The sequence below is a fragment of the Orcinus orca genome, chromosome 8, assembly GCF_937001465.1.
Source record: "Orcinus orca chromosome 8, mOrcOrc1.1, whole genome shotgun sequence".
NCBI classification, from domain to species: Eukaryota; Metazoa; Chordata; class Mammalia; order Artiodactyla; family Delphinidae; genus Orcinus; species Orcinus orca.
The window spans coordinates 42,627,038-42,639,847 of NC_064566.1; the positions used below are offsets into that span (position 1 = coordinate 42,627,038).

The 12,810-nt window shown below is 41.0% G+C and overlaps 1 long non-coding RNA gene across 1 annotated transcript; it reads left to right on the plus strand.

The window, feature by feature from the left end:
- The first annotated feature begins 466 nt into the window (after positions 1-466).
- On the plus strand, positions 467-12,289 carry LOC117196369 (uncharacterized). Its single transcript, XR_004476510.2, has 3 exons — positions 467-2,258; positions 2,428-2,581; positions 6,100-12,289. It is a non-coding gene; the product is annotated as an uncharacterized LOC117196369 (long non-coding RNA).
- Positions 12,290-12,810: the final 521 nt, after the last annotated feature.

Consider the following 12,810-nt stretch of genomic DNA (forward strand, 5'->3'; position numbering starts at 1 on the left):
TCCAGATCTCAAGTTCTATGAGACTCCCACAATTTCCTCTAAGAAACAGAACCAATAGGAATGTGTATATACAGAAGCAGACATATTACAGGGAATTTGTGGTTATCGAGCCTGGTCAGTCCAATATTGGCAGGGTGTGTCAGCAGGCTGGAGATCCAGGGGAGTTGATGTTGCAATTTGTTTGAAGGCTGTCTGCTGTAGACCCAGGAAGAACTGAGGTTACTCTTGAAGTGCAAAGGTAGGTGCCTGGAGAATTCTCTGTCACATGGGGGAGGCCAGTCCTTTTAGTCTAATCAGTCCTTCAACTGATTGAATGAGGCTCACCCACATTAGGGAGGGCAACCTGTCTTAATAAAGGTCCACTGAATCCCAAAACACTCTCACAGCAAGACCCAGAATAATATTTGACCAAATATCTGGGTACCCATGAAACAGGAGGGAAGGGGGCAGGGCACAACCTTTGAAAGAATGACACAGCCCAAGGACATGACATAAACTGATTAGAACCAAATGGGTCCAAGATGGCAGACAAGTCAACTTCCACTAGACCTTGAGCCTCAGTATATGCTCACTGTAACACATCAGCAAGCTAAATGACACACCCACAGGCGCCATGACAGTTCCAAGACTGACAGTAAGGATCAAAAAGTGGGTGGTGGCCCAATTCCTGGAAATCCCCGCCCCTTCCTGAAATAGCTGGAATACTCCTCCCACTCATTAGCCTATGAAATTACCCACCTCTATAAAAACTGACAACCACCTACCCTGGTGCCTTTCTCACCTTCTGAGATGGCCCACACTCTGTCTGTGGAGGGTGTTTCTCTCTAAATAAATCCACTTCTTACCTATCACCTTGTCTCTCACTGAATTCTTTCTGTGATGAGACATCAAGAACCTGAGCTTCATTAAGTCCTGAAACCAGGTGTGTGATCTCAGTTGGAAGACTGTGGGTTTTGGCTGGGTTGGAGTCCTGGCCACGTGGGTTTGAGTCCCAATCTGAGGTACATGGTGTCACCCATGGCCCAGCCAAGTTGACACATAAAATTAGCCATTACACGTAGTTATCCAGCCTAAGATTACAGATCTCACTCATCTTTTGCTCCAGCTACAAAAGAATATTCCCCATACCTGCCCTGTATTTTCCAACTTCTATTCCTTTGCTCATGCAGTGCCTTCCACCCCTAATACCCTTCCCTGTCCCTCAGTTCCATTTATTGAAATCCTATATTTCCTTCACAAGTAGCTTTATACCACCTACTCCTGAAAGCGCTGTCATGTTCTAGCAGAAAATCTAAGATAATTTCAACAACCTCTGTATCCTTGGGTTTCCTCTTCTGTAAACTAGGGATAATGATTCCTAACACAGTAAAGATTGCATGAGCTAATACACATAAGGCAGTCAGAACAGTGCCTATCATGAGCATTGATGGTTTTTTATTATTATTCTCTACCCGTTCCCCCATTCCCTACTAGGAACGTGTGAATAATAATAATAATGGTGAATGAAAATTTAGCAGTTATCTTCAAGGTAAAGTGCTTTGAAAACAGACATCTACACATAAAATTTACTTCTGTTCTCCCCTTTCATTTGTATCTCAGTGGTCTTGAACATCCAATGGTTATAAGATTTACTGTCCAGGGCTGTAAACACAAAACAACGTCTGCTCTATTCACAAGCATTAAAGGATGTTGAAGGATAATTGTGACTATATGTGATTTTTGTCTCATGCACTGATTCCACGTAGAATCTAAACAGTGACTCTACTTTGTGTGTTTGGTTTTAACCACTAAATCCTTTCTCCTGGGGTTTATTGAGGAAGCCCTGGGGGAAAGTGGTCAGCAAAACGTTTGCCCTAGGCATGGCTGAGATGCTCTTAGTTTTCTCACTCTGCCTTTACTTTCACTGGTTGGTCATAGTGCCAATGCCTAGGGGTTTAGAGCTCTCAGAATCGCTCTGATTCCAACCCTTCAAGGGCTGTCTTCTGGCTGAATTACTAGCTGTTTAGCAACTGTATTTCAACAGCTTGTAAGCCTTTCACTATTGTGGGGAAATGTAAATGAGGGACTCTGAGCCCACAAGGGGCAAATGCTTAGTCAAGTGGGTGTCACCCGGGCATGAAGACTACAGAGATGCAAATGGCCAACCTGAGACAAAGAGCACCTATTTGTGCCTGGATGTCACCTTCAGGCAGAGAGACTTCAATGGGGAAAATGGCCCAGAGGACCCTTGGTACAGAGTCAAAAGGAGAAGAGAGGAGGTGAGCACTGTCCTTGGAAATGATAGTGGATAGTGGTTGTTTACTGCATTTGGGGAGCTGTGAGGAAGCCTAGACCAGCGGAGAATAAAAACTTTGTAAGAGTTCAATATCTGTGTTATTTTCCCATATTTGCATCTTGTTTTCTTTCTGGCTGTGCTGCTGGAAACAGCGGTTAGACGTGTGGACTTGGCTTTAAGGAGAGCCAAGAGAGGTAGCTGGAGCGGCTGCTTCCCTCCTCATCAGGCTTGAATGGGGAAGAAAAGGGCCTTAAGAACCCTGGGACCTACGAGAAGATGCTACTTCCAAACAGTATGAAGTTCTGGGTGAGTTGCTTCAACAACCATTGCAATACTCAACTTAAAATGCCTATCCCCTTGATTCCTATATCCCATATTAAACTTGTTTTTGTATACAAGTGTATGATGTCCCCCTTAGACTCTAAGCTCATGGAGGGTGGGAGACATCCTTAGTTATGCTGTCACTGCCAGGCTCTGTCTATCACAGGGTGTTGCCTGCAGAAGGCACAGTCTTTAGCTATTGCTATATAACAAACCACCCCAAAACTTAGCAGCTTGGAACAAGAGTGATGTATTATTTCTCATGGTTCTGCCATTTGGGCTGTGTTTGGTGGAGCAGTTCATGCTACATGGCATTGGCAGGGTCACTAGTTAGGCTGCATTCTGCTGGGCTGGAAGGTCCTAGAAGGCCTTGCTCACATGTCTGGCTCTCAGGTGCTCCTCCACCTGGCCTCTATCTGTCCATTCAGTAGTATAACCACAGCTTCTTTATACCATGGTGGTGGCTTCCAAGAATAAAAGTGGAAATGGAAGCTGCCAGGCCTCTTAACGGCTACACTCAAAACAGATATAATGTCACTTCCACCGTGCTCTGTTGGGCAAAGCAAGTTATAAGGCCAGCCCAGATTCAAGGGAGGGGAATTAAGCTCTGCTTCTTGATGTGGGAGGGACATGCTTATCTAGGGAGGGGGAAAACTGTGGTGGCTATGTCTGGAGATTCCCACAGGCACTTGGTCAGTAATTGTTGAATTTGCTTTCCAATGTGAGGACTGGTGAGTGTGACATCATGAAGGGAAGCTTATATATTTCTCCTTTTCATGCATCACTATTTTTTGTCTCATAAGCCAACAGGTTAGACCAGTGCTATCCAAAAGAAATATAATGTGACTCACAAATGTAAGTCACATATGCAATTTTTAATTTTCTAATAACTCCATTTAAAAAGTAAAAAGAAATGGGTGAAATTAATTTTAATATTATATTTTATTTAATCTAATATATCTAAAATATATCATTTCAGCATGTTCTCAATCAAAAATGAATAATGAGATAGTCTACATTCTTTAAAAAATTTTTTTACTAAATTTCAAAATTTGATGTGGATTTTACACTTACAGCACATCTCAGTTTGGACAAGTGCCTAAGAGCCACATATGGTGGCTACCCTATTGGACAGCTCAGAGCAAAACAATTTATTAATTTTCCTTATATCTAAAATAAGAGTGATAGGGACTTCCCTGGTGGTTCAGTGGTTGGAAGCCCGTGCTTCCACCGCAAGGGGCACAGGTTCAATCCTTGGTCAGGGAACTAAGATCTTGCAAGCTGCACAGTGGGGCTAAATAAATAAAGTATAAAAAAATTAAATTAAATTAAAAAATAATAAGGGTAATAGAACAGGCAAGCACTATAATGCATTTTTTTCAGTGCTATTGTGAGTGCAAAATGAGAAAGAATACATTACACACTCAGCAAGTATCTTGCATGCAATAAGAGCTCATTAAATGTTTGTCTGAGAATTTTGGGCTGTTATAAAAAATGTGCCATAGACTGGGTGGCTTATAAACAAAGCTGGGAAGTCCGAGATCTGCACTGGCAGATTCAGTGTCTGGTGAGGGCCTACTTTCTGGTTCACAGATGGCTGTCTTTTGCTGTGTCCTCACATGGTGGAAGGAGGTGAGGCTGCTCTCTGGGGTCTCTTCCATGTGGGAATTAATCCCATTCATGAGACCCCCACCCCCCAACCCCATGACCTAATCACCTCCCAAAGTCCCCACCTCCTAATACCATTACATTGGAGATTAGGTTTCAACACATGAATTTTAGGGGACATAAACATTCGGTCTAACTTTGGTCCCTCTTCATTGTTTATGGGTATTTCATTGCGGGACTGGAGACCCTCTCAAGCTTGCTCAAGTAAGGCTACATGTTCCTTGAGCTGAAGAGCATTTATTATTTGCTTTTATCTGGTGCTCTTAACCAGGTTTCTTGTTTTTCTCATTTCTCAACTTTTCTTGAAATTTCTTTTCTCTCTGCATATCTGCTGTGTTTTCTTCTCCCCACTGACCAGCTTCTTTTGTCTACTCATAGTTCATCATAGCTTCCCCAGCCTTTCTTGCTATGACATGATCTTTTGATAAACTATAACCGACTAATAACTGGTTTGGGTTTTCCATGTTTCCCAACAAATTCCCAAGAGGTAATCCGATTGGCCTGGTTCATCTTTTCATGCCAGTTCATGTCTTACCTTACCTGAGAAATGCCTGCCTTGGGTTCAGGTGCCCATCCTTGGCCTATTCAGCTGTGGGGAGGGATGCACCTTCTTCTAGTACTCAATGTGGCCACCGGGAAATCAGGGGCTGTGAGTGGGGAAGTTTCCCTTAGAGGAGATGTGGGCAGACAGGCACTGAATGATATCACAATACACTGTTTCTCTCTCTGTCACTGGGATTTTCCAGTTGAGCGCATCAGTCTGACCCTGACAGAAGGAAAGTTTCTTCCCTTTACTTGCTACTTCCCTTTCCTCTGGGATAGACTCTCTTAACAACAATGCATATAATTGGAGACTGCAGGAACCCTGCTTGCCGAGGAAGTCTGGTTAGGCGCGAGGCAGTGCTCAACCAGTGGGAGGGGACGCAGACAGTCTTCCTTCTGTAGTTCTTGACAAACCCATTCTTGGCTCAGTACTCATCACAACAGGTTGATCTAAGTGCTTACTTTGCCAGCATCGCCAGAAATCAGTGTTTTTCTAAGTGGAATTTGTTGTGTCACCCTGTTGCACTAGAATCAGCTGGGAATGCTCACGAAAAACGCAAATTCCTAGTCCCAACTGCAGACCTATGAGTGAGAAGCCCAGGGAATGCGGTCAAGAATCTGCATGTTTACAAGCTCCGTAGATAAGTCTAACGCACAGTGAGTCTGAGAAGCGTTGCACTAAGCTACCCTATGAACCTCGTCTATTTCAGACTATTCTGTTCCATTAGATTTCATGAAAATCCCTTAGAACACCTGATATGCAGAACCTACATTTCTTTTCTAGAACTTTCCAGGTAGTTTAAGGTCCATCCAAGTATCCTCAAAGGCAGATATAAATAAGCATGCAGGTCCTGGCCACCATCCACTCTGACCCAAAACCCTGGATTCAAACAGGGAGCACCCAAACTTTGCCTCTGACTTGACATTTCCCATGGGATGGCAAAGGGATTTACCTGGTAGCTCTTGTGCGATAAATAAGCACAAATCTCAAGATACCACCCTGGATAGAGGCCCTCCTGGCTGGCAGCAGGAGTCACAGCTCAGTGGGATAAGCCCAAAGAAGCCCCAGGTGGGTGGAAATCAGTGCATGTGGGGCAGCCTCTCTGCAGAATCACAATGGAGCCACGGTTTGCACTAGAGTCAGACAATGACTCCGATTCAAGGGACCAGATGCCAAGGCCAAAGGTGCTCTGGGTAAAAGGGAGGACCTGGGCCCTTTCCTGGCTCAGTCTCTGCCTGGAAGTGATTCCACTTTGTTTTTAATCCTATTTGTCTTTCTTTCATATTTCTAGGAGCGCCAATAAATGGCCATCCATTTCTTCCAGGGTAATCACATCTTTTTCGCATTTGACCCCCCAAAATTTAGACACTTACTACCTCAGCCTGTCTATGCTGTATATGAGCAAGAGGTATGCATTCTCCAGATTCTGGAGAAAATGAAGTAATCGCCTTAACAATGAGTCAGGAATGACATTCAGCTTCTCTCAGCAGTCAACAGCAAGTTCTTTCGCAATGCCTCACTGCCTGCCACGTATCACAGATTTCCAGCTCCAGTCACTCCAGATATTTTCATTTGTACTCCAGGACAGAAACCACCATTTGACTTGTGAGCATTTAGTGGATTATGTGCTTCATAATCCATTTCCTTTCCCCTAAGCATCTATTTGTAACACTAAGAGGTCTTCAAAGTAGGCAAAATGTACAAATATGGTTCCTATTTGGTGCCTGCTTATTCACTGAACAGAAAACTTACTATCCTCTTTCTTTCCAGCCTGGAACTGGATGCATTATATTTGTCTCCAGCCTTTTCCTGAATAGGCTCATCTCTCACTCTAAAGAGATGATCAAAGAGACAAAAATTAACACAGACCTGTGAAAATCTATTATTTTATACAAGAGAAGGAGAAAAATGGCCCAATATTCTGGAATCAAATGTAGATTTCTCACTCTCTGATGTAGATTTTTTTGTATGATATCAAAATACTCTTAGAAACTCTTCGCCTTGTGTTTTTAGTAGCTACTACTGAAATTCTCCTACTAAACAGGAACAGGACGTACTGAAAATACAATCAGCCAAACAAGAAGAGACTTTGTGGAATTTAAAGTGCAGTACCATTCGGCATCTATGTTGGGCATAGAAAAATAATAAATATGACACTGTAGAAAACTATATTAATGAAAGGATAAACTGAAGAAACTATACTAGAGAACAGAAAAAATATATATGTAAATGAGAGATAAAGAATAGCTAGTATAGAAAACAGGTCCCAGGATCTATCTTATTAATTCTACTGAGAAAGGAAAGCTGAAGCAATAATAAGCGAAAATATTGTTGACTTTACAAACAAAATCAACCTAACTGAGTGTGTATTCAGTGCGTTTTATCCAAAATATTAACAGGTACAAAAATATTGGCAATTAAAAAAATTTAAAACAGAAGGAATTATCTTAAAAAAAGAAAGAGGCTATTGACAGGAGAAAACAAAAGAATGACCCTCCTAGGTCTTCCCATCACAATGAATGCCGAAAGGTGATGAAGAAATGTCTACAGAGATATGTAGAGAGGAGGTTATTACCTACAAATTCAGAAAAAATTGTTATCTGTGACAACAATAGAAAGATGTTCTCAGAAATGTAAGAACTATGAAAATGTATATTTCATCACTCCTCCTGAAGGTTCCTGAGAATGTCCACCAGAAAATCATGAGGGGAGTCCAAAGTAAGATCTTAGGACAAGAAGGAGGAAAGAACTGGAAATAAGTACTGAAACCAGTACCAGCATACACACACACAATTACCCTGGGTTTTTTTTTTTGGCCACACCACACGACTTGTGGGATCTCAGTTCCCTGACCAGGGACTGAATCCAGACCAAGGCAGGGAAAGCCTGGAATCTTAATCACTAGGCCACCATGGAACTCCCAGAGGAAAGGATGATTGTAGTTTTGTTTTGTTTTGTTTTTCCACACACACAATTATTATCAATGTGCTTATGGGAGCTTGAATATAAAAAGTAAATTGAATGGATAATTATATTTTTAATTGTTCAGTTAAGGGACTTCCCTTGTGGTCCAGTGGTTAAGACTATGCACTCCTTGGGGCTTCCCTGGTGGTGCAGTGGTTGAAAGTCCGCCTGCCGATGCAGGGGACATGGGTTCGTGCCCCGGACTGGGAGGATTCCACATGCCACGGAGCGGCTGGGCCCGTGAGCCATGGCCACTGAACCTGCGCATCCAGAGCCTGTGCTCTGCAACGGGGGGGGCCACAACAGTGAGAGGCCTGCGTACCACAAAAAAAAAAAAAAAAAAGACTATGCACTCCCAATGCAGGGGGCCCAGGTTCAACCCCTGGTCAGGGAACTAGATCCCACATGCCACAACTAAGAGCCCGCATGCCGCAACTAAAGATCCCACGTGCCACAACTAAGACCTGGCGCAGCCAAATAAATAAATATTAAAACCAATTATTCAGTTAAAATTATTGGAAATGTGGAAAAATAGATGAGAAAGAAAGAACACTTGGTTCCTCATTCCATGTAAAGAGGAGTAAAAAAATTAAATGTTTACTTTTAAATAAAATAATAAATATGCTCTTCTGGTTGTCTGTTATCAACTTGCTGTCATTCTGCATGGCTGCAGAGAAGCCAGGAACTACCTTTCCTAGAATCACCCTCCCTGAATGGTTCTGGGTTAGATTTTGCCCAGGAGAGATGCTCTTGAGAAGTCTGGAAGGAGAGGTCTTTGTGACCACAAAAGTGGGTAGTCCTGTGACTTCACAGTGGCTTCCCAGTGAGTCCCAAGAATCACCTGCTTTAGACCTTCAGGCTCAGATCTTGGTATGGATTCACTGACCTTCCCAGCCCTGCTCTTCCAAAGTTGTGCCAGCCCTAGTTCCTGTTTTAAACTTTTCATTCCTGGAATACCTAGACAGTGGTTTTCCTGACTGAAGCCTAGTGATACATTTGACTTTAAGAATTACTTCATGATTTAGTCACCACTCAAATTTAAAGCAGGAAATCTAATTTCCAAATCATTGCAGAAGATAAAAGCAAACAAAATACTCTCCCTATAGCAAAAAACAGAATAGAAAGTAAACAGAAAACGTAAGGCATAAAGCAAGATGTCAGAAGTAACATCAGGCATAACAGTTACGCCAACAAACATTAACACTTTTAAACCCCTTTAAAAATAGGCAAAGATTCAGGTTGGAGCAAAAACAACAAAGCGATTCAATGACTGCTTACCAAAGATGACTTAAAATGATACTAAAAGATTGAAAATAAACGGATGGGGTATGGACATGTCATGCAAACATAAACAAAAAGAAATCAAAAAGAATTTAATGTAACAAAGATTAAACAGGATAATTAGAATTTTTAGAACGTTTAGACACCTAGTTACATTCTCATTGTAAAAAGTCCAAACAATACAGAATTAAATAGAGGTAAAGGTAAGCACTGATAACATTTTGCTGCTTATCCTTTTAGTCTTCTATCATTTATTGATTATATATCTATCATCTATGTTATATTGACTCTAAGATGTATCTATTTTTTAAAGTTCCATTATTTCCTGTACATCCAAGAAAGGAAAACACTATGAGTTAAATTATGACATGCTAGCAACTGTGAGATGCATCCCAATTTTAGATATTAAAAAATATTTGAATCTTAACAATGGATTTATTTCTAACGTATTTTTATAAGAATTGACTTACTTTATATAAGGGTTTTCTTATTTGTCTATCTATAATATTATCTTCTGTCATTTTATTTCTTTTCCTAATGATATGACTTGGTAGATTGTTCTATTTCACGTCATAACTATCTACCCCAATAAAAATGCTACATGGTGTTTCATAACTTGCATGTATCATCATTTATTAGTTCTTTTCTTTAAATGTTAAACTTAATATTTAGGTTATTTCCATTATTTTTTGCAATGACAAAATGCTTCAATGATCACTTTACACATTCTTATGGAGCATCTGTGTGCCGTTTTTCTAGAATAGATAACTTGCTCTCTCAAGTATAAGCACCTTTAAAACTTTGGTAGAACTAGCAGATTGTCCTCCACCAAGACCATACCAGTTTATTGTCCCATTAATACTTGCTTCCTCATCAAAATGGGTATTGTTATCATTATATACATTTTTGCTGATTTGGTAAGTTGTTTTCATCTCCACTTTCTTGATTACCAGAGAGGTTGATTAACTTATCATGTTTATTGCTCATCACATTTCTTCTGTGAATTGCCTTTTTATATCCTTTGCTCATTTTTCCATTGGAGTGTTTTTTTCTTCTTGATTTGTGGATTTCCTTAGTGTTGAGGATAATAGTTTGTCGACCCATTATGTACACTGCAAATATTTTCTCCCCCTGTGCTGCTATTTTTACTTTATTATGATGAAATCTGTTATCTGGAATATCAAATAGATATAATCAATTATGTCAATCTTTTCCTTCACAGATTTTAGGGTTTGTATCCTGATTAAAAAACACTTAATTCCAAATCATTTGAAGTCTTCTCCTATATGTTCTCCCAATAAAGAAATGTATTATTTCACTTAAGATGTCCAGAAGTAAGGTGGATTTAGGCTGGTATGGTCAGTGGCCCAATGACATTTTCCTGAACTTGACTTCTTTTCATTCCATTGTCGATACTGGCTTTATTTCAGGCTGCCAACAAGATGGCTAGTGCAGGTGCAGATTTCATATGCAGAGTTCATAGCAAATCCAGAGGAACAAAAGGGATTGTGTTTTCCTGTTTCTCTTCCCTTTTCTTTTTTTTTTTTCCCTTTTTTTTTGGCCGCGTAGTTTGTGGGATCTTAGTTCCCCAACCAGGGATTGAACCTGGGCCCTCGGCAGTGAAAGCATAGAGTCCTAACCACTGGACCGCCAGGGAATTCCCATGTTTCTCTTCCTTGGAAACATGAAAATCTTTTCCCAAAGTTTCAAAATACTTCCCCTCATGTCTTGGCCCAGGGAAACGTGGTGACTGTGAATACCTTAGATTAATCCTTTGGGGTGCACAGCTGGTGGGGGTGGTCAAGCACAATGATCACCACGAACTCTTTGTGAAATTTTTCATGTCTGACTCTTTACCTGAAATTACTTTGCGCGTGGTGCTAGGTAAAGACCACCCCCTTAATGAATATCAAATTATTTGCTTAATGAATATCAATTATTTGCTTAATTTTAATACCAGTTATTGATTAAGTTATGGTTTTGTTATTAAAAATGCCACTTTTAACACACGTGCACATATACACACGGACACACATGTGTGGGTCTCTGGACTTGCTTCTCTTCTGGGTCACTATATGTTTATTTCTACACCAAAGTCATCAACTCCGTTGTGTTTTGCTATGTGGGAAGACAGCCCCACCCACTTCTGATTTTGTGCTTTCCAAAAATTTTTGTTATTTTCAGATGATTTCTTGGACATTACTGAATCAGCTTGTAAGGGTAAAAGAATAACCTTCTGTAGTTTTGAATAGGATTGATTGCATTAAATACCTATTGTTTAGGAAAAGAATCACCATCTTCACAATACTGAACCTCCCAATCTAGGATTATTCGGGTCATTTTTTATAGCTCTCAGAGAGATTTATTGTTTTCTCCATATTAAGCCATACACATTTGTTACTGGGTATGTTAGTCTGTTCAGGCTGCCATAACAAAATACCACAGACTGGGTGGCTTAAACAACAGAAATTTATTTCTCACAGTTCTGGAGGCTGAAAAGTCCATGATCAAGGTGCTGGACGATTTGGTCTCTGTGAGAATTCTCTTCCTGGCTTGCAGACAGCTGCCTTTTTGCTTTGTCCTCACGTGATTGAGGGTGGGGAGAGAGAAATCTTCCCCTTCTTATAAGGTCACATCCTATTGGATTAGGGCACCACCCTTATGACTTCATTTAACCTTAGTTACCTTCTAAAGACCCTGTTTCTAGATAGAGTAACACTGGGGGTTAGGGGTTCCACATATAAATTGTGAGGGGCGCAAGGGGCACAGTTCAGTCCGTAGCATTAGGCTTGTTATTGGGATTTCATAGTATCTGAAGATAGTATGAACAGAGAAAGAACTGTTCAGCAGAGCAGAGTCACGAGGAGACATGGGGGGGGCCTTCCCTGGTGGCGTAGTGGGTTAAGAATCCAACTGCCAATGCAGGGGACACGGGTTCAAGCCCTGGTCCAGGAAGATCACATGTGCCTCAGAGCAGCTAAGCCCGTGCACCACAACTACTGAGCCTACGCTCTAGAGCCCATGAGCCACAACTGCTGAGCCCGTGTGCCACAACTACTGAAGCCCGTGCACCTAGAGCCCATGTTCCACAACAAGAGAAGCCACCGCAATGAGAAGCCTGTGCACTGCAATGAAGAGTAGCCCCAGCTCGCCACAACCAGAGAAAAGCCCGCGCGCAGAAACGAAGACCCAACACAGCCAAAAATAAAATAAATTAAAAAAAAAAAAAAAGAGGAGACATGGGGAAGAATAAAAGTTGATCTCTGCCTGTACCCAATTGAGTTCAGCTTATTCAATAAAGGTTTCACTATAGATTTACTACCCAACATACATTCCCACCTGCAGAGTTCCTATTTTCCCATACCCTTGCCATCACTATCATTTCTAAAATCCTTGCACAAATGATGAAAACTTGTAACTTATTTATATCTGCTTTGCCCTGACTGAATAATGAAGGTATCTCTCATATGTTACTCTCCATTCAATTTTTCTCTTTCTGTGCCTTACTTGTTTATGCCTTTTCCCATTTCTCTATTGGGTTGCAGTCTTTTCCTTTTTAATTTGTAGGCTTTCTTTATGCTTGGGATACAGATACTTTGTAACATGTGCAAACATGTCTCCCATCATGTGGCTTACCTTTTCATATTTTAAAAATGTGTCTTCTGATGTACCAAAGCTTTTCATTTTAATATAGTCATGTTTATAACTCTTTTCCTCATGGTAGGTCTTGTCAAAAAATTCTTCCCTACCCCAAGGA